The sequence below is a fragment of the Phalacrocorax carbo genome, chromosome Z, assembly GCF_963921805.1.
Source record: "Phalacrocorax carbo chromosome Z, bPhaCar2.1, whole genome shotgun sequence".
Lineage (NCBI taxonomy): Eukaryota > Metazoa > Chordata > Aves > Suliformes > Phalacrocoracidae > Phalacrocorax > Phalacrocorax carbo.
Window position 1 is genome coordinate 29,343,433 of NC_087548.1, and position 20,546 is coordinate 29,363,978.

Consider the following 20,546-nt stretch of genomic DNA (forward strand, 5'->3'; position numbering starts at 1 on the left):
AGTTCTGGAAAGCATTGATAACTGCTTTCTGCTGTGAAACAGTGTCACTGTAAATTTTAAGGTTGATAACAGCAGCAGTGCAGGCAGGAGACTGCCTAAAATCAAATGGTATACTTCCAGCTCTAAATCTCTTGCTACTCTTTAAAATGCCAGATGGTCATTTTATGCAACTGTCTAATTGTTCTTGATAAAAAGCCAGAGGTGTGCATGTTCCTTTACAGATAATCAAAAAGGGGCAGGTCTGGACTGTAGATGGCTTCCAGTCCAGATTAGACACAACACTGCAAGGGATGGGAATGACACAGTTGCAAGTGAGGGCTGGAGAAGGTGAGGACTGGAAGAGTGAGAGATCACTCGAGACCCTTCTTGTATACACTAGTCATCTCCATCCTCAGGAGACATTTGAATAGAAGTTTAAATGGAGATGATTTTAAGCAAATCAGTGCTCTGTGGACATGGACTTGTTCAGCACTAGCTCGAAAATGATGGTCACAGTTTTTGCAGATGCTTGATTTCAATGCATTTGGATATAATATTTGTTGAAAGACAGGAACAGATTTCCCTTGAAGAATATGTTATTGCTGCTTGCTACAGCTGTTCATAAGTGTTTCCAAAATTGATAACCACTCTTGCCAGCCCTCAATTTGCTATCATTCTCTTTTATAATGCTTAGAAGTATTGTGTAGGCAGATTTTCAGATTGTCATTTCTCCACTGCCCTCTAGTCTGCACCTACAGATTTACCTCTCATATCTGTTGGGTAAGAGTAAGTTCTTCAAGGAAGTTCCACAGATTTTTGGCACACCTGGGAACACAGTGGGGTGCAGAAACAATGACACTGTAGGTCCTACTCTGCAATATATAACAAGATATGGCCATTCATATTTCTGTGATTTCTAATGCAATATTTATAGGTATATCTTTGTAATCTAAATGTAAAATCTGTTGAGTGACTAATGCTGAAAGGAGCCCATTCTTGTGGACCCATGTAGAACAAGGAAGATTTTATACATGACGTGAGCAGGATATTTTCTATTTGCACCCACTGTCTTGCCCAGGATCTTGCAGTCAGCAATATTGAAAGCAACAGCAAAGCACAGAGATTACCATTCAGCACAGTGAGCACCGGTATATGGAGGAGGAAATGCTGCTGCATGATGCTAATATGTTAGCTAGTCTAAGATGGACATGCCTGCACAGGACTGTATTCTTTCTCTCTTTAGGACAACTTAGAAATCTTTTTTTCCTTTTCACATATATTTGGTCATCTGGTGCCCACACAACTTTATAACTTTGATAAAAGGAGCTAAATGTTTTTATTTTTAATATAATTCTCTGGAGATAGAAGTAAAGGGCTTGAATTATTCTGACCATAGCCTGCTGTTGCATTGCTGTCACTTCAGCTGATCATAAAACTCAATTATTTTGCTTCAACAAAAATACGGTTTCCCAGGCATAGTTCATAGAATCATAGAATCGTTAAGATTGGAAAAGACCCTCAGGAGCATCGAGTCCAACCGCTAACCTATCACTGCCAAGTCCACCACTAAACCATATCCTCAAGCACCACATCTACCCTTCTTTTTTGAACACCTCCAGGGATGCAGACTCCACCACCTCCCTGGTCAGCCTGTTTCAGTGCCTGACAACCCTTTTGGTGAAGAAGTTTTTCCTAATATCCAACCTAAACTTCCCCTGGTCCAGCTTCAGGCCATTTACTCTTGTCCTGTCACTTGCTACTAGGGAGAAGAGACCAACCCCCACCTCACTACAGCCTCCTTTCAGGCAGTTGTAGAGAGCGATAAGGTCTCCCCTCAGACTCCTCTTCTCCAGGCTAAACCACCCCAGCTCCCTCAGCTGCTCCTCATAAGGCTTGTTCTCTAGACCCTTCACTAACTTTGTTGCCCTTCTTTGGACACGCTCCAGCACCTCAATGGCCTTCTTGTCGTGAGGGGCCCAAAACTGAACACAGTACTCGAGGTGCGGCCTCACCAGTGCCAAGTACAGGGGCAGGATCACATCCCTGATCCTGCTGGCCACACTATTGCTGGTACAAGTCAGGACGCTGTTGGCCTTCTTGGTCACCTGAGCACACTGCCGGCTCATGTTCAGCCAGCCATCAACCAACACCCCCAGGTCCTTTTCCTCCAGGCAGCTCTCCAGCCACTCCTCCCCAAGCCAGTAGTGTTGCATGGGGTTGTTGTGACCCAAGTCCAGGACTCGGCACTTGGCCTTGTTGAATCTCACACCATTGGCTCTGGCCCAACGATCCAGCCTGTCCAGGTTCTCTGGGTGTAAAAGAGAGAGCACAAATCCCATTACCTGTAAACAAGATTTGTGCATTTACCTCCCATACAGAGATTTGGAAAAAGTATTCCCATAGGCTTTTACCCAGAGACCTCAGCTGTGTTGCTGGTTGTAAAAACTATTTAAGGGCAAGAGCATAAATTTCAAGATGTGGGTGTTAGCACTGGGGTACGCAAACCCTGAATCAGGGCATCAGCATTTCAGAAAAGAAAAAAATCAATTAAAAAGGGGGATTTCTACAAGAATGCCATTGGCTTAAGTTACAGTATCTGTTTAATTGAATAATTTCTGTTGAAACCTTTTAAAATCTGGAAATCACTGTCATAAATTATTTACTGAAGCCAGGACAATATAATCATAACAGGTTTTGGACCCCTTTCCTAGCACTCTTTTTCTCTACTGTTCTCCTTTTGGGTTGAAAAAGTAGAAACACCATCTCTAAGCCATTCTCTGCTATATTATCTACACTGAGAAAGAGGGATGCCTCCCACCACCTTTTCCACCCTCAGGCATTTGCTGTCTGGATATTTGTTTTCTGTTTTCTCTCATGAAAAGATAGCATGTTGGATGAAAGCACCACCTCAACAGGATCTGGCCAGCAGGCCACCAGCCAGAATATGCTGTAGTGCCAGTGTAAATGTCTGTGACCCATTTAGGTATCCAGTGCTTTGCAAAGGCCGTAGCTGTAACATGAATGGTGTGCCTGCGTTTTGCATACCAAGATGCAGCACTTTAGGTTCCTTGCATGCTTGCTTCTCTCTTGCACAGATTCAGCATCATGTTACTCTGTCAACAAGCTCTAAATAGTTTGCAGGAACAATGTGCAATGATTTCGGTGCACAGTGCTTCTAGGAGAACACTGGATTTTCCTGTTCCCCTCTCTTTCTGCTTGTGAGGGCTTATATCCTAAGACGTAGGGTCTATCAATTGATGGCAAGCTGGGAATCTCTGAGGGACTTAATTACTACAGTGCTGGAGCTCTGAGTAGTGTGAACATGCTCAAGTAGTCTGTTTATCAGATGTGGATCTGTGCACTGTGGGGATCCTGTACAAATGGCAGTGGGTGGGAATCCCTTGGATGCAATTCATTCATACGTATGTCTGCAGATACAGAGATCTGCACCTGAGCTGGGATCCGTTAGGGAATCTGACTGAGGGGATCTGGTCTTTAGAGTCTGTGAAAATCTGGAAAGTACAATCAATGGAGTCTCAAGCATTTACCATCTTGTTTCAAACTAGGTGTCTGAACTGAAACAGGATAATTTTAACTTCTCTAAATTCAAGCAAATGAGAGCTAGGAGTATATAGAGTTTTAGTATCAAAGGAGCCAGGTGGAAGATGTTTCCAGCCTTAATAATGGTGGAGAAGCAACAAGAGAAATCATTTAACAATAGAAATTTTGTGTGTGCTATCACCCCTCTGGGTCCAAAACAATGGTGCTGAGGATTAATTACCTTTTCACTTGAAATCTGCCAAAGTTGAGGTAAGTGGCCTTGAAATAAATACAATTCCAAAGAAGCTTTGCTGGTCCACACAAGGGGAATTTGCCAAAAGGATTGTTAGACATGTACATATTCACCTGCTTGGTGGCGAAGAAACTTTGTGCATGTAAACCCTCCCTTTCTGGTTGGACTTCTGCAAGTATCAGCTAGTGTCAACATTTCTTTCCAAACTCCTTTTGTCATGACTACCACTACATCTCATCAAATTTCAAGAGGCCATTCAAATGGTGAAGGATTTTTAAAATGGGTTTATTTAATATGCTTTGCGCTTTAGTCATGGCAGGAAATTTTCCTTCATGAACGGCTCAGTCTGTAGGCTTCAGCTCTCTGGACTGAGCATGGCAAGAATCTTTTATTTCTTTCAGACTGTCAGAGTACCTCCCATCTGGCAATCAGGAAAATGCAGAACAAAAGAGTGTTTCCAACAAACACCAGCTTCAGCAAAAGCTTTTTTTTAAGTTTTCAACCAATTTGGGTCTGCATCATAAAGCAAAAGGAATGGTACAATATGTGAAGAGCTGTGCTGTGTAAACAGATTGCTGTTGATGTGTGTTCCACAGCTGGACTTACGGCTACATTAACTTGTTCTGATGTGATAAAATTTTAACATCCAGGCTTCATGTGCCAGCTGATAAATAATGGGGGACAAATTAAAAACAGTTTCATTAGCACAAAACAACACTATATCGGAAGTCTGTCAATTAGGTGCTAGCACAGACCATTGTCATTATACAAGTGCCTTTTGGCTATAAACGACTGTCCAGAAACTCTACTAGAAACCTGGGTCTAGAGGATTGCTAGTAGGAGGCTGATTTCAAAGTTCATTAGGCTAAAACTTGGCAGACTAATTCTTAGGCCAGATGTGCATTTTTTATTTTCCAAAAAATTGTATCAATCCATTCAAGCACCTTTGATCTAGACATTGGCAAACAGTTCCCAATTTTCAAAGTTTCATATGGATGGTTTTATTCCAAACTTTATGTTAACAATGGTTTCCTAAAAATAAATAAATAAATAAATAAAAAAGAGTCCTTGTAAACATCTAGCCCTTCAGGATAGCTGTATTGGCCTCCTACATTTTCCCCCTTCCCCCTCCTCAAATATTGCTTGCAAACGGCAGATAACAAAAATGCATGAACATATCTAGTAGCCTTGTTGCCATGCTTCAGTGCCAAATTGAAACCATGCCACCCTATAACAAACCTTGACCTGCAGCGTAATTGCTCCATTTTTCATGGTTTCCTACTCTGTCCTGGCTATTTCAAATTGCACTGACCTGCCACCCACTATTCCAGACAAGTTACCAGCCAGGAGTCCAGCTTTTAAATGAAACAGGGTTTTAACTCCAAAATGGCATGAGGAATTTAACTGCTTCAAGATGTATCAGGTATGGCTAACCAAGGCCTGGAGTGTTAGTTAATATATGACATCCCCATGGAAATGTCAGCAAATGCTACTGCAGTGCAGAAATAGCAGAAGCTGCCTACAGTAAAGGGAATGAGGGGGAAGATTATAGATATATTGGTGAGCTTCATTGCTGGAAGTTTTCAAAATAAGTCTGCGACTACAGCTAGACTTTTATGAATCGTGTGTCACAGATTTCCAGAGGATTTCGTAGATTGAAAAATATAATCTTCGATAAATTGAAAAAAGGCAGTGCATTGTTAAAATGTATTTTAATGCACAACTAGTTTTTTAAAGCAGTGGTGTGTAAGCCTCAATAGAGACAGTTTCATGCCACAGATTTTCTACAGTCACCCTGATACTTTTGGAGGTCCCTCTTTGCGCTTAGACCTGGATTAAAGTAAAAGTTCTGCAAATGCTTTCACAGGACCCCAGCTCCTTCAGATGCACAAAGGTCTAATTTTCACTTTCATTAGTGTTTAGGGTATAATATCCGTTTCTAGCCCAAGCTGATACAAAGCACACCTTGAAAATATAATTGTCCGCCTTTCTCTGTAGGCAGCCTGGAAAAAGGATTTGTGCCATATAAACCACCTGGGCATCTTAAGCACCGTAATATTTAACTCCGTCGGCATACCAATAATAGAGGGAGCCTGTGGCAGAGGAAAATGCTAGCTGGCCTGAAACACCCTCTAACACAGACACAGCATGTGCTTAGCCAGGCTTAGTGCAGACCAGACATATGGTCTGGCCTTAACAGAGTAAGTCAGCAGTACCGCTCTGGGCTGCCCGAGGAAGGCTGCTGCCCTGTGTGGGGGAAAGGGCAGTGTGGTTGCAAGGTGCTGAGGAGCGTCCTTAACCCAGACTGTCTGGGCTGGGAGGATGAACCTATACTGCTCCATCAGACAGAGCTCTCAGGACCTCCTTGGAGCTGGCGATGCTTTCAGCTGGCATTGATGGCACCAGGACAATGTGAGGGGGAGATACTGGCTCCCTGAGCAGTGCAGCTCCCCTGGCTTCTAGTGCTGTCCAAAGGCAGGAAAGTATCATTTGGGTGGAGAGACACCTGTTCCTCCTAGCTGAAGTGTGCTTGGCTCAGCCAGGGACTCTGCCGGCTACAAAGAGGGGGCAGGTTTTTGCATGCTATTAGGCTCTTCAACATTGTTTCTTGATGAACAGTATTAATAAGGCAGGTGTTTTACCCAGCCCAATTGGTGTTTTGTCTCTGGAGAGGTGTAAGCCAGGGGTGTGGGAGAAGGATGTTTGTGTAGTAAATCTTTTATTATTTAAATAGGAAATACTTTTTATGGGGGATATGAGCAGTGTTTAAAAGCTGCACAGCTAGACACTCCCCAGGGATCAGCTGTAAACGAAGGTTAAGCCTTGTGAAGGCTTCTACCTTGGCTTTTTTATTGGGATTGTTATTGTGACTGAAGCCTTGATGTTTTATAACACTGGCCATATGGTTATATGGTTTTGGAGAAGATGGTTTGGCCAAGGACAGAGGATAGGGGGGAGGGAAAGGAGGTTGTTGTTACTCCTGCAGTGAAACAAGTATGTTCAACTTTCTCATTCTGGTGTGTCCTAACTTACAACATATGGACACCAATTCCACAGTCTTTATAGGGAAATCACATGGACATTGTTAAATCATTTAATCTAAACTTTGAAAGAGAAAAATAGTAAGGTGATTAAGGACAACCTGAAGCTACTTGATAATGTGATGCTGAGGGGATGGAATCGCCTTTCCTTACTGAGCTAGGATGAACACTAGCTGCTGAGTGCAGGGAAGAGGTAGGTGATGGATTTGTCTGGGTTTTTTTCAATAGGGCAGCTGCTTATGTTCTTTCCATTATAAGAGAGACAGTTGCATAGAGCAAGAGCTTCAATGCTGTCTGCAGAGAGCTCTATTAGTTCTCAGCTGAAATTGAAACATGCTAATTTTAAAGCACTGCAATATAGCTATTTATTTCCTCCAGCTGTGGGTCTTGACTTTCAGCTAGAAAGAGAGGGCAGAAAGACAGGGCAGAAGAAGGACTGGAAAAAATAAAACTGCAGGATTCCTGTCAATACCTATTTTTGAGTTAGGAGACCCTGGACAGGACTAGAATTGAAAGATATTATTAAAGTATTGTACTGCCTCCCCCTGGAAATTAGCACAATCCTTGTCTTCTCAAAATATTTGGGATGCACAATTCAAGAAATCTTTTCCACCTGAAATCCTTCTTAGGAATGGGGAGTGCCTGGAGTGTCCTAACAGAGTGCATGTGGTAAGGCCTGCTATTCCAATTCTTTTCATCAGAGGCATCAGTGGGAAAACTTTTCAAAGACACAAAAGGGAATTGGGTACTTACTTCCTACCTAGTGCTTAAATCCCCTCTGTGCCACTGGAGACCTATCCTTAGACAAATAACCAATGAACTCTGAAGAACCCATTTCCAGATGTGAAGCTGGATTTATGATACTAGAAATTCTCAATAGTGGCAAAGTACTGAATTTATAGTGCACATTTGGATTCTTTCAAAAAGGCTCACTTGCTAGAATTTTGTTGGAGGTTTCCCTATTAATTGATATAAAAGTTAAGTTGAGGAGAAACATCAAGGAGTGATTGGCAGGTGCCCACAGGTTTGCAGGCATTTGCTTTGGTGACATTTATGAAATGTTGGAGGAGCTGAGCGTTCCCAAAGTATCAGCCCACACTTCGCAGGAAGTCTAAGCCATTTCATCCTGCAGATTAAAAAAAATAGCGTCTGTTTCTTTAAATCTTTAATGAGATGTGCTACATGTTGCACCAAGGATTTAAAAGCTAAATACACTTTAGGACCTGCTTTATATCTCTGTTCTTTGACCAGCTGCAGTAAATAAATGCAGCTTAATGCGTTGTACTTAAAGGATAATGTTATTCATCCTGTTATTATTTGAGGCAGTGTGTCTCAGTCACTGCACACTGGCAGCATGCATTTTAGGTAGCTCTAGGCATACTCCACAGTTTGGAAGTGAGTAAACATCAGTGGTGAAGTTGCCAGATTGCTTTGTGAGCAGTAGTGCTCTGGCTTTGCGAGAGCACATACCTTCCAGTTGTACACTGACTGCTAAGTAACAAGAAATGGCAAGCATACTGGATGAGAATAACTCCTGGAAGTGACAGAAGGGTGGCCTTCCCAAAAGTAATGAGGAGCGAGAATTGCCTCACCTTCCTGAGGCCAGAGCTATGGCATTTCTCTGAGACCTGCAAATTTCTTCCAGGCTGTCTATGATACTGCAATGCCAAACCACTAGCAACTCATTACATTCCTACCAGCGAAACCTGGCTCTGGGAATTCCAGGCTTTAGTAGCCAATATTAACTTATTATTCTAAGTAAAACTATTTGTAACAGGTGTGTGCCAGACACATTTCCAATCTGATTAAGAAAGTAAAAAAAACAAATAAGGCAAAAGGTGGATTTTGGTTGCCATCCAACAAAGCATATATGTGCACATGTACTTTCAAATGTGACATACATCCTTCATATTATCATTAACACTTGACTTATAGCTGTTGCTTTTTATCTCAAGTTAGTAAAAATGCTTGATCATCTGCCCTAAAATCTTCTGTCTTGGAGAGTTCCTGAGTAGACCGTAAGCTCCAAAACTTTTGCCATGTGAAGGCTGACAGTACGTACACCTGCATTCCCTGCCTCTGGAAGCAGGGGTGGAGGGGTCCAGAAGCAGAGCACAGCCTTGCTGGAATATGGTGAGTATAGAGTCCACGTGCTCAGTATAACCTATGGGCAGAGGAAAAAAAGCAAACTTTGATCTACTCTGATCGTTCCTTGCCTTGGAGACACTCCATGGCTCTCACTGAGGGTGGTGGTTCTAGGCCAGGCATACAAAACTAAAAGCCCAAAGTTAAGCCCCATGTGGGTAGGCACCAAAACAGGTATCCAAAGGACTGTGCAGACCTAGGTGTCACTGCTTCCTCTGGAGATTTACCATGGGCAAGTGTGCAGGCTTATGAAACAGAAGGTGAGCCTGAAGTTCTCCAGTGACATGTTGGAGGCTAGTGATGATCTGGTGCTAGCAACTGGGCTACACTATGGATGCCAAAAAAGACTGTCTTGGTTTAGCCAGCAACTCAGCCCCACACAGTGGGGCCCCACACCATTTACACCATTCCCAGGACCCATACAACCCAATACAACCTTACCAACCACGACCCCTCCCCTTCCCATTCTTCAACATAATACACAGACATCATTCCCTTAGTCTATGGACCTTCCCTGTAAAATGTCCATAAAAATGTCCATCGAGTTCACCCAGTCCATGACTCTGGGCTCCATCTGTCGTATCAGTCTTTCAGGGTGGGAGAGATGGTGTGTGTGGCGTTGGGTTGCTGCATACCGAGTCAGTCATTGTTCCATCGGTGCTGTACTTTGCTTGTTTCACCATTTATCTTCCATGGGTTGGGAGGCTCGTACTCTGATATCATTGATAAAACACAGAGGTGACACACAATATTATATAGCAGTTCGCATTGTGCCATTAAGTTCATTGGCTGGTTTTGCCCCAAATCAAATCCCCTTGAGGCACACATCGCATTTCTCCATCCTCCTGCATCACCCACCAAATGCACCCAGGTCCTCGAGCAAAAGCAGTCCCATGAAGGGGTTTGCCTTTGCCCAAGACAGGAAGAACCCAGGCTGCTTTGCCCAGCATACTTTTTACATGCAGTACAGGGACTCTGTCCCCTTCCACAGTATGTAGGATTTCTGACTGGACAAGGCCAGCTCGATTGGCAGATCCCCTTGTGTTAACTAACCAGGTGGCTTTTGCTAAATGTGTATCCCAGTGCCTGGATGTTCCACCCCTCAATCACGAGCCCACTTGTATGTTGCATCTCTCCCTTGATGGCCTGAGGTGTCATGGGCCCACCAAGCTAGAAATAGTTCACCCTTATGCTGCCAGTCCAGATCCACCTCAGCCACTTCAGTCTTGGCAGCCTGATCCACCTGCTGGTTGTTCTGATGTTCTTCAATGGCCCGACTCTTGGGGACGTGAGCATCCACATGCCGTACCTTTACAACCAGGTTCTCTACCCGGGCAGCAATATCTTGCCACAATGTGACAGCCCAGATGGGTTTGCCTCTGTGCTGCCAGTTGCTTTGCTTCCACTGCTGCAGCCAGCCCCACAGGGCATTTGCCACCATCCAGGAGTCAGTATAGAGACAGAGCACTGGCCACTTCTCCCGTTCAGCGATGTCTAAGGCCAGCTGGATGGCCTTTACCTCTGCAAACTGGCTCGATTCACCTTCTCCTTCAGCAGTTTCTGCTACTTGTCGTGTAGGACTCCATACAGCAGCCTTCCATCTCCGGTGCTTTCCCACAAGGCAACAGGACCCATCAGTGAACAGGGCATATCGCTTCTCATCTTCTGACAGTTTGTTATAGAGTGGGGCTTCTTCAGCACATGTCACCTCCTCCTCTGGTGATAACCCAAAGTCTTTGCCTTCTGGCCAGTCCATGATCACTTCCAAGATTCCTGGGCGACTGGGGTTTCCTACTCGAGCCCACTGGGTGATCAGTGCAACCCATTTACTCCACGTAGCATCAGCTGCATGGTGTGTAGAGGGGACGTTTCCTTTGAACATCCAGCCCAGCACTGGCAGTCGGGGTGCCAGGAGCAGCTGTATCTCAGTACCAACCACTTGTGAAGCAGCTCGAACCCCTTCATACGCTGCCAATATCTCTTTTTCAGTTGGAGTATAGCGGGCTTCAGACCCTCTGTATCCCCGACTCCAAAACCCTAGGGGTCGACCTCGGGTCTCCCTGGGTGCTTTCTGCCAGAGGCTCCAGGTAGGGCCATTCTCCCCAGCTGCAGTGTAGAGCACATTCTTTACATCTTGTCCTGCCCGGACTGGCCCAAGAGCTACTGCATGAACTATCTCCTGTTTAATCTTTTCAAAGGCTGTTGTTGTTCAGGGCCCCATTTGAAATCAGTCTTCTTCCAGGTCACTTGATAGAGGGAGCTTACGATCATACTGTAATTTGGAATATGCATTCTCCAAACACCCACAACACCTAAAAAGCTTGCCTTTCCTTTTTGCTAGTTGGTGGAGACATGGCTGCTATTTTGTTGATCACATCCATTGGGATCTGACGATGTCCATCTTGCCATTTGACTCCTAAGAACTGGATCTCTTGTGCGGGTCCCTTCACTTTACTTTGTTTGATGGCAAAACCAGCTTTCAGAAGGATTTGGACTATTTTCTCTCCTTTCTCAAAAACTGTTTCTGCTGTGTTGCCCCACACGATGATGCCATCAATGTATTGAAGGTGTTCTGGAGCTTCTCCCTGTTCCAGTACAGTCTGAATCAGTCCATGGCAAATGGTAGGGCTGTGTTTCCACCCCTGGGGAAGTCGATTCCAGGTGTACTGGACCTCCCTCCATGTGAAAGCAAACTGTGGCCTGCACTCTGCTGCCAGAGGGATTGAGAAGAATGCATTAGCAATATCAATTGTGGCATACCACTTGGCTGCCTTTGACTCCAGTTCGTACTGAAGTTCTAGCATGTCTGGCACAGCAGCACTCAACGGTGGAGTGACTTCATTCAGGCCACGATAGTCTACTGTTAGCCTCCACTCTCCATTGGACTTCCACACTGGCCATATGGGACTGTTAAAGGGTGAGTGGGTCTTATTGATGACTCCTTGGATCTTCAGTCAGTGAATGAGCTCGTGGATGGGAATCAGAGAGTCTCGGTTGGTGCGATATTGCCGCTGGTGCACTGTTGTGGTGGCGATCGGCAGCCGTTGTCCTTTGACCCTCAACAACCCCACAACAGAAGGGTCCTTTGAGAGGCCAGGCAAGGTAGACAGCTGTGTAGTTCTCTCCATCTCCAAGGCAGCTACACCAAAAGCCACCTGTACCCTTTTTGGTCCTTGAAATGCCCTCTCCTTAGGCAGTCTATGCCAAGGATGCACGGAGCCTCTGGGCCAGTCACAATGGGGTGCTTTTGCCACTCATTGCCAGTTAGGCTCACTTCGGCCTCCAATACAGTTAGCTCTTGGGATCTCCCTGTCACTCCAGCAATGCTGATGGGTTCTGCCCCTATATAGTTTGATGGCATTAAGGTGCACTGTGCGCCAGTGTCCACTAAAGCTTTATACTCCTGTGGGTCGGACGTGCCAGGCCATTGGATCCACACAGTCCAGTAAGCCCAGTTATCCCTCTCCTCCTCCTGGCTGGAGGCAGGGCCCCTCTAGTCCTGATCATGGCAGTCACAACTCACTTCCTGTAAATGTGAATCAAGAGTCCCTCTATTACGCTTAGAAATAAAATCAGCACTTCTACTCCTCTGTCTGGGGACTTGCTCACTGGACACTGGAGCAGCAGCTTTCCTGGAAGAGCCTCCCTGAGTGACTGTTCTTCCTTGCAGCTCACGTACCCGTGCCTGTAGGGTCGAGGTAGGCTTGCCATCCCACCTCATCATGTCCTCTCCGTGGTCACACAGGTAGAACCATAGGGTGGCCTGTGGTGGGTATCCCCTCCTTTGAGCCAAAGGACGCTTATTCCTAACAGGTGAGACACTATTCTGTAGAGGTGGGGAGCAGGACATATCTTTTTTGAGTTGCTGGACCTCTCGGGATAGTTTCTCCACAGCAGAGACAAGGGAAGAAGAGATATTTGTTTGGTAATCCCAGAGTCTATCAATCACCTCTGCCACTGTTGGTGCCTCATCCTCTCTCCAGGACATTACTGCCGATGAGTTTGCATGCGAAGATGCTGCGCTCCGTACAAACTTCCGCCACATGGGTCATGTGCACTCGGCTTCATCTGGATCTTTGGATGACCGTTGATCATCCAGGTCACCATAAATCACCTCAAGTACAGCCAATTCCCTTAGACACTGAATGCCCTTATCCATGCTTGTCCATTTTCCTGGGCGATATGTAACATCATATTTAAAGGAATACCTTTCCTTCACTCCAGACAGGAGTCACCTCCAGAGGCTGAGGGCTTGTGTTCTTTTTCCAATTGCTTTGTCAACACTCTCTTCCCCAGAAAGGGATCCCAGTTGTTTGGTTTCTTTTCCCTCTAATTCCAGGCTACTGGCCCCGTTATCCCAGTATTGGAGCAGTCAAGTGACAATGTGCTCACCTGAACGATGGCTGAAAACTTTTCGCATATCTTGCACCTCACTCAAGGACAGGGATCAATCAGGTGGTCTCTATTTCATTTATGACTTCCTCCTCTCCTCGTAATGGCCTTGCTTTTTCATCATCCCTTTCTAAACGAGTTGACGTCCGCTTCCAATATTTCTTCTTGTGTATGGGTGCAACTCATACTGGCAAGGGTTGATTCTCTGAGTCAGCTCCAGTACTCGTTGTGGGGGTTTGAGTAGCCACAGTGCTTGTCCTGGGGGTTTGAGTAGCTGCAGTGCCTGTCATCGGGGTTGGAGTGACCACAGTGCCTGTTGCTTTGCCTTTCAACCCAGAGAGCTTCTCTTCCCCTTGGGAGCACTGAATACTCTTGAGCAGGGCTCAGTACATGTGGACCAGGCCCCAGCACATTGCAGTTATCTGTGTCTCTCTGGAATTCCCAGCATAACAACATACTTTCTCCAAATATTCTACTAGTTTTTTCAGGATTCTGAACTTGTTCAGGGGTGAAACTCCAAAACACTGGGGGTGCCCACTGCCCTAGGTATTTGCCCGTGCTATCCCACATGCCCTGCCACTCGTAACAATCAAGCCTTGGGGCAGATTTCTGGGTAATATTCTTAAGTTGCTTAGTCAAAACCAAAATAACATGCCCAAAAACTAACTATAAGTATACCTTAACCACCAAAGGATGTTCAAGATACAAAAAAGTTGTTGTAATAAAGGCAGAGACATCATAGAAGAAAGTAGCAAAGATACCGTTCTGTATTTCCTCCATATAAAATCTCTCAGAGAAGGAGGTATAGTTGCTAATAGCCTCAACAAGGTGGTATCCAAAGTACAGTAACAATTTCAGCAAAAACCCCAAATACCAGATAAAGATGAAAACCAGTGTTTGCATAACAAATCTTGTAGGCAAAGCATCACTAATCAAGGCAGAACAGAGCTGACTAAACAAACCAACACCAATCTTTAACACAAACTGCAAAAATGAAAACATGGTGCTGTGACCAGCAGCTGTTGTTATCTCCAACCCTTGAGCCCCACGCTGGATGCCAAAAAAGACTGTCGTGGTTTAGCCGGCAGCTCAGCCCCACACAGTCGCTCGCTCACTCCCCCACCAGTGGGATGGGGGACAGAACCAGAAGGGTAACACTTGCGGGTTGAGATTAGAACAGTTTAAAATTAAAATCTAAAAAAAAGAAAATGTAATGGAAAGGAAAACAACAGGAGGCACAAAATGCCAGGGAAGGGGAAGGGGGGGGAATGAACCACCAAAACAAACCACACACGACACAGCCACTCACCACCCACTGACCCAACACCACACCTCCCCAAGCCGCAACTGCCCCCTTAATACACTGGTCATGGTGTCACATGGTACAGAATGAACCTGCCATTGGCCAGTTGGGGTCAGCTGCCCCGGCCATGGTCCCGCCCCTCCCAGCCTCCTGCCCACGCGGCAGAGCGCGGGAAGCTGGAAAAGTCCCCAACCACCACAGTGAAGAGAATTAACCCCTTCTCAGCCAAAACCAGCACAACACTCCTAAGAAAAGAAATAATGTGTAGAGCTGGATCCCTTCTTCATTCCTCACTCTGTGGTACTTTGTACTGAAATGTTTTTAAAAGAAATTTTAGTTTGGATCTCCCAGTTCTTCCTAAAGAGTTTTAGTGATGTCCATATCTCTGTATTGTGAAGTTCCTGGGGTAGGGCTATATCCCCCACTCAGTAAACTTTACTTGTAATGCAACCCTAGCCACTTTGGCAGTACCACAGGCAAACAGGACTAAAAAGTGCATGGAAAGTGATTAGACAATTTGATCTGAATTCAAAGACAAGAAGAACCTTTTGGCTGTTAGTAAAGAAACACTAGGTCCCACAGCTCAGTGTTCTGTATCCTTTAGTTAGCCAAACTCCAACTTGCTGTCTTATCAAAATCATCTGATCCTGCTGCCACCACAGGAATGTTGGTACCTGGCATAAATACTTTTCAAATAATATTTAGTTGTTTTTTGTTATACCAAAATATGTGCCCTCTGAGGAAGGTCTCTGCAGTGCACCTGCAGATGATATGGTTGTTTGAACTGTCTTAAATCTGAACTGTGAGAGTCCTGGAGTACTTGGACTAGCAAAATTCCATTGTCATAGTAACCACTGATTACTTTAAAATAAGCCTCTCTTCACCTAAATAATAGTTAATAATACCTTATATTCCTCACCGATATTTTCTTTCAAATTGTTGTTCCTCATGAAGCTGGAGCAGCTTCTCACATCTCAAGCAAACACATGAGCAAAACCATAAACCTAGATCTTCTAGATGCATGGAGGATTGGATTCACTACTGTGAACCTATTTTTAATCCCTGTCATGGCCTGTATTACATAAACAATTTTCAAGCAGAAATCCCCATTTACTTTGGTTAGTAGTTCTGCTTTAAAATCAATTACATAATATATCTTCTGGGAAGGAAACAATTTCTGAGAATAAATGAAGGCCCAGATTTCTGGATCTTGGAAATAGCACTAAGATCTGTTAAAATGCAAACCAGCTGTTTAAGAAGCTCCTCAGAGGCTTCTAAAACACAGAAGAAAATTGACAATTGATCTTCCAGCAGAAGTGTTTATGTTAAAAATAAGTAACATTAACAGGACTTTGATGTCTCATTACCTAAAATTAGGCACTTCTTAGCTCACTAATTTCCTCTGGTTTTCATTTGGTATGGTTAACCTGCAGGAAACATACCCAGTGCATCTGCTAAACGCCAACTGGACTACAAGGAGTGGATTGACATGACACAAATCACAAACAATACAATTTCTTTAGAGGCCTTGTAAAGATCTTGTTCTATTCATCTGAATGCATTTGTGCAAGAGCTCTCTGAGTTATGCTAGCAACCCAAAGCCACCCTTCCAAATCAGTGAGCTTCTGGGATTTAATCACTTCAAGTAAATGAGCTATTCTAGTTACCGACAGGGAAACAGTTGCCAATCATAGCAGAGAAGAAAGCAGACCCACTGCAGGGCATGAAATTAAATTTTCCAGGTAGTAGCCAGTAATTGATACCACAATGTGACCTTTGCCTAAAGCATCCAATTTAGAGCCATGAGGAACCGCAACTGGGGCAGGACAGAGTCTGTGACCACCAGCAGGCTTGCTCGGCAAACAACTCTGACAGTACTCTCCAATTCCACTGACAGGTAGCTCTGTGGCTTTGTAATCTGCATGAAGTGAGGCTCTCACCTGATGCAGACAGCACCCCAAGAATATTTTCATACAGATCTATTTTTAATAGTATTTTTGTAGCAGGAATATAGCAAATTTGCATTAAAATTACAAGGAACCAACAATTTTTGTTGATACTAGCATATTGTACATGCTATTAGGCAATGGCATTTTTTTCTCCCTGGCTTATAGCTGAAAAATTAATGAAGAACCTGTCTGAGAAATATAGCATAGCTTCTTCCTTTTAAATTGCCTAGGTCTCTGGACTCCCACAGATTCAATAGCAAGTGCAGCTGATGATTCCCGTGTGAGATCCACACTCAACCTCCAGCCATACCCGCAAACCAAGGCACCTGAGTAAGGCACACAGATGGCCCAGCCATCCCATGCAAGAGAAACAGACATTGATGGAAGGGTATTTTTCTCAGCTGCAGGTTCAGGCAGCCTCCGGAGGTGCCCATCTCACATTTGGTATTGCTCAAAGAGAGAATCAAGTGTCACCAAACTCCCAAAATAGGCACCTCAGTTAGATGACCAAAGCAAAGGAGGATCAGTCTTGGTCCACCTGCTGAAGCCAACAAATCTTTTTCCAAGAACTTCTGATGAGGACTTAAACTGTCATCTGCTACTAATGAAATCAAAAGGACCTTTGTCACCAACACCACACTGTCCAGATCAGGCTACAAAACTGAAAGCACACATAAGGGAATCTTTGTAAAGTGATTGCCTTTCATACCTTGCAAAATGCAGCAGCTGCTTAAAAAAGAGTCTTCCCACACTACTCAGGGCCTTCCCATGGATTTTCTCCAGCACATTTTTCTCCATAAAATTAATAGGACTACATGTGTGTTTAAACAGGCAGGATTCACCAATCGGTGCCTGGAACAAGCCCAGTATCACTGGGGCTTCCCCCCAAAGCACTGTTTATAGTGCTGAATATCAAACCCGCTGCTGACTTTTTACTGCTCTGCTGTAGGAGCAGTAATGCGCTCTCTTGGGCTATGGGAGTTTGAAGCTGTGCACTGAAACCAAAACTAACAGACCCAAGAAATGCTGAAAATGCTATCAACTGGGAGAAATTAGATACATGTAATTTAGAAATGCTTCTCCAAACACAGCTGTTTCCCAGATTATTTATTCTTACAAATATGCATCCATAATCAGAGATAAAATTCTAGCTATTTGATTAGAAATGCCTCCTGAGTTTGGGCTTATTAGAATACAAAACCAAGTGCATAAGCAGGACCAAATTTAAAAAAAAAAAATACCCACACAATTAGATTTAGCTCTCTCAGCCATGTCATTTTATGATTGCGGAAAACTGGAAAGTCACAGCTCCCCATTCATTTTAGATTGCAATCAGATTCTAATTCAGATTTCAATTAATATTCTAATTTTAGGGAAAAATGCCACAATAGTAAAGAAAAAAATGAGCTGCGGGGACTCTCCATACAGAATTAAATGAAGGTCAAAGTTCAGAAATTCACAGATGAATAGAAACCCCATGCTCCCATGCTATTCGTTATGACCACTGCATACTAGGGAAGGGCAACGAAGCAGGAAATGTCCATTTCCTTTTTGATTGGATCGTTACAAAAATAACTTCCCAACTCTCTCAATCTCACCTTCCTGCAAATGAGACCAATAGGTGTCATAAAATTCTTCAGCCTGCTGGTAGCACCGACAAAGGAAAGATGGTACTTGGCTGTCCTGCATTCATTGCTAGACCTCTCTCTCAGCCTGCTGTCCCTGAATTATATTACACTAACAGGGAGGGCTTGACTGCCTCTGAACCACAGAAAAAATTGAATTTTGCTGCTCCAGATAAAGGATTAAATGACTTCCTGGCATAGCACACGTGTGATATGTTCCTTTCCACCCCTGTACCCACCCACATGTGCGCACACACAGTCCTTGTTTCCTTCCTGACACTGAGCAAATCCTCTTCTGCCCCATTCCCTCCACCCGGAGCAATGTACCTTCCCCTGCCGCAGCAGCCCCCAGCACCTTCCTTGCACCCCATCACTTTGCAGACCCTCATTCAGGTGCCTTCTGCACCCATTCTTCTGGCCCAAGTGTCCCTGTAAGGTACCCCAGCTAAGTAGCTATACCCATGGACAAATGGCTACTGACAGCCATCAGCACGTATATAATCAAGTAGGCATCTGCCTCTGTTTCGTTTTCAAATTGGATGTAGTTTTCTGCTCATTCAGTAACTTCCAGCAGACTGTGAAAGTCAGCCCATAGTGGTAATGGAAAATGAGAGTGCTAAGGGACTATGTACAAAGAAATAAACATTTTCCCTGTTGTTAACAGTTGGAGGGTTATAAGGAGTTTTCTGTGAAGCAACCTGATGACAGGATACGCTATGGCTAGAGTGGGAATTTCATGTGAAGAAGCTGCTTGAAATGATAATGTGGTAAACACCCCAGATGCTGTACAAAGCTGAGATATAAAATGTAGAACAGCTTTTAACTGACAGCTTTAATCTTGCTTAATGTGCGGTCCTGAAGCAAAAAAAAAAAAGATGTTTGGACATAATGCTCTGCTATTTGCCCTTGAGTATCAATGTTCAGTGTAGAGGAGGTAAAAGTACCCCCTGTACAGAGGTGATACCAAGGCAATGCCCACCAAGGCACCAAAAGTCAGTGCTTTCCAGCAGGGAGACAGAGGCCAGGCATTGGGAGACCAGGGCCAAGCTGTGCCTGGGAGCACAGGCAGATGCCTGCATCAGAAGCAGAGATGCCAGAACTCTTTCTTCAACACCAGCTCAGCTGAGGAGGCCATTAGCACAGCAATGGCCCAAGCTGATGAAGCCTTCAAAAAATCTAAACTCCAGACTAACAGAGTTAGTGAGCACCAGCCCTGCACAGCTGTAAAGTGCCATTCTGCCCTGTGCTCCCCCAGTACTTTCCCTGCCCGCTCAGGCTTCCCTAGTGCATCCTACCATCCTCCATTTCACAATGTAGTTGTACCCTACGCCTGACACATTGAAAACCATGTTTGTATGCTTTCCTTTCCATTTCATAGTCACTTTCTATTGAAGAAAAAGGGAGCTGCAAGCACTTTGCTCCTTGGAGAAGTGTGGTTATGGGGCCCAATGACTGGGAATATGCTTTCTGCCTTCGGCTCCTTTTGCCAGCGCTTCTCTTGCTCCCTTGCTCACTCTTTGGTTTTTTTGTTTGTTTGTTTTCTTTTTTTTTTTTTTGGCCAGGCCGTAAAATGTCAGTGTTAATACCTATGAGGGGGAGGAACAGACAGCTTGTCTCCTGAATTTACTTATCATCAGATAACTGTTCATATAAAGAAAGTCAGGAAACGTATTATTTCTGTCCTAATGAAGTACTTTTTCAGTTGAGTTAAGGGCAGTACACCCTCAGCCAGCCTTTGGTGGCCCTGACCTTTTCAAGGTGCCCTGTTGTGGAGATTGGCAGCTAGCCCAGGGCAAAAGCACTCCACATAGATTCAGGCTAAGACCTTGGCGAACCAGCACAATGAGGAGTTCAATAGCCAATCAATAAGACAACCATCAAAATTAACATTAAGGGTGTCTTGTAGGGAACATAATTAATTTTATGATGACAACTATGAACTAATAGTTGAGTGCCATTAAGAGATGACATCACCCTCAGAGCTTTTGATGAAAGCAATTATCTAGCTGCATGGAGGTTATTGTTCTGCCTGCATCCAAAGTTGAGGGAAATAAAGTGTAAAAACACCAGACTGTCTTTATAAGCAAGAATATAGGCTCTGTGTGTCACAGTTTGATGATTATATTTGTGTAGTCATGTGAAGCTTGGTGTTAATTTTTGGAGACCTTCCTCCCTAACCAATTCTCCACAGCACCCAGCAGCACTCATTTGCTTCACTGTTACAAGCTCTATACTGAGTTAAGAGTCACATTTTTTTAAATTGCTGTATAAGAAAGGCTGATATTTTTAAAGTGTAAGAAATAGGCTTAATTTACCTAG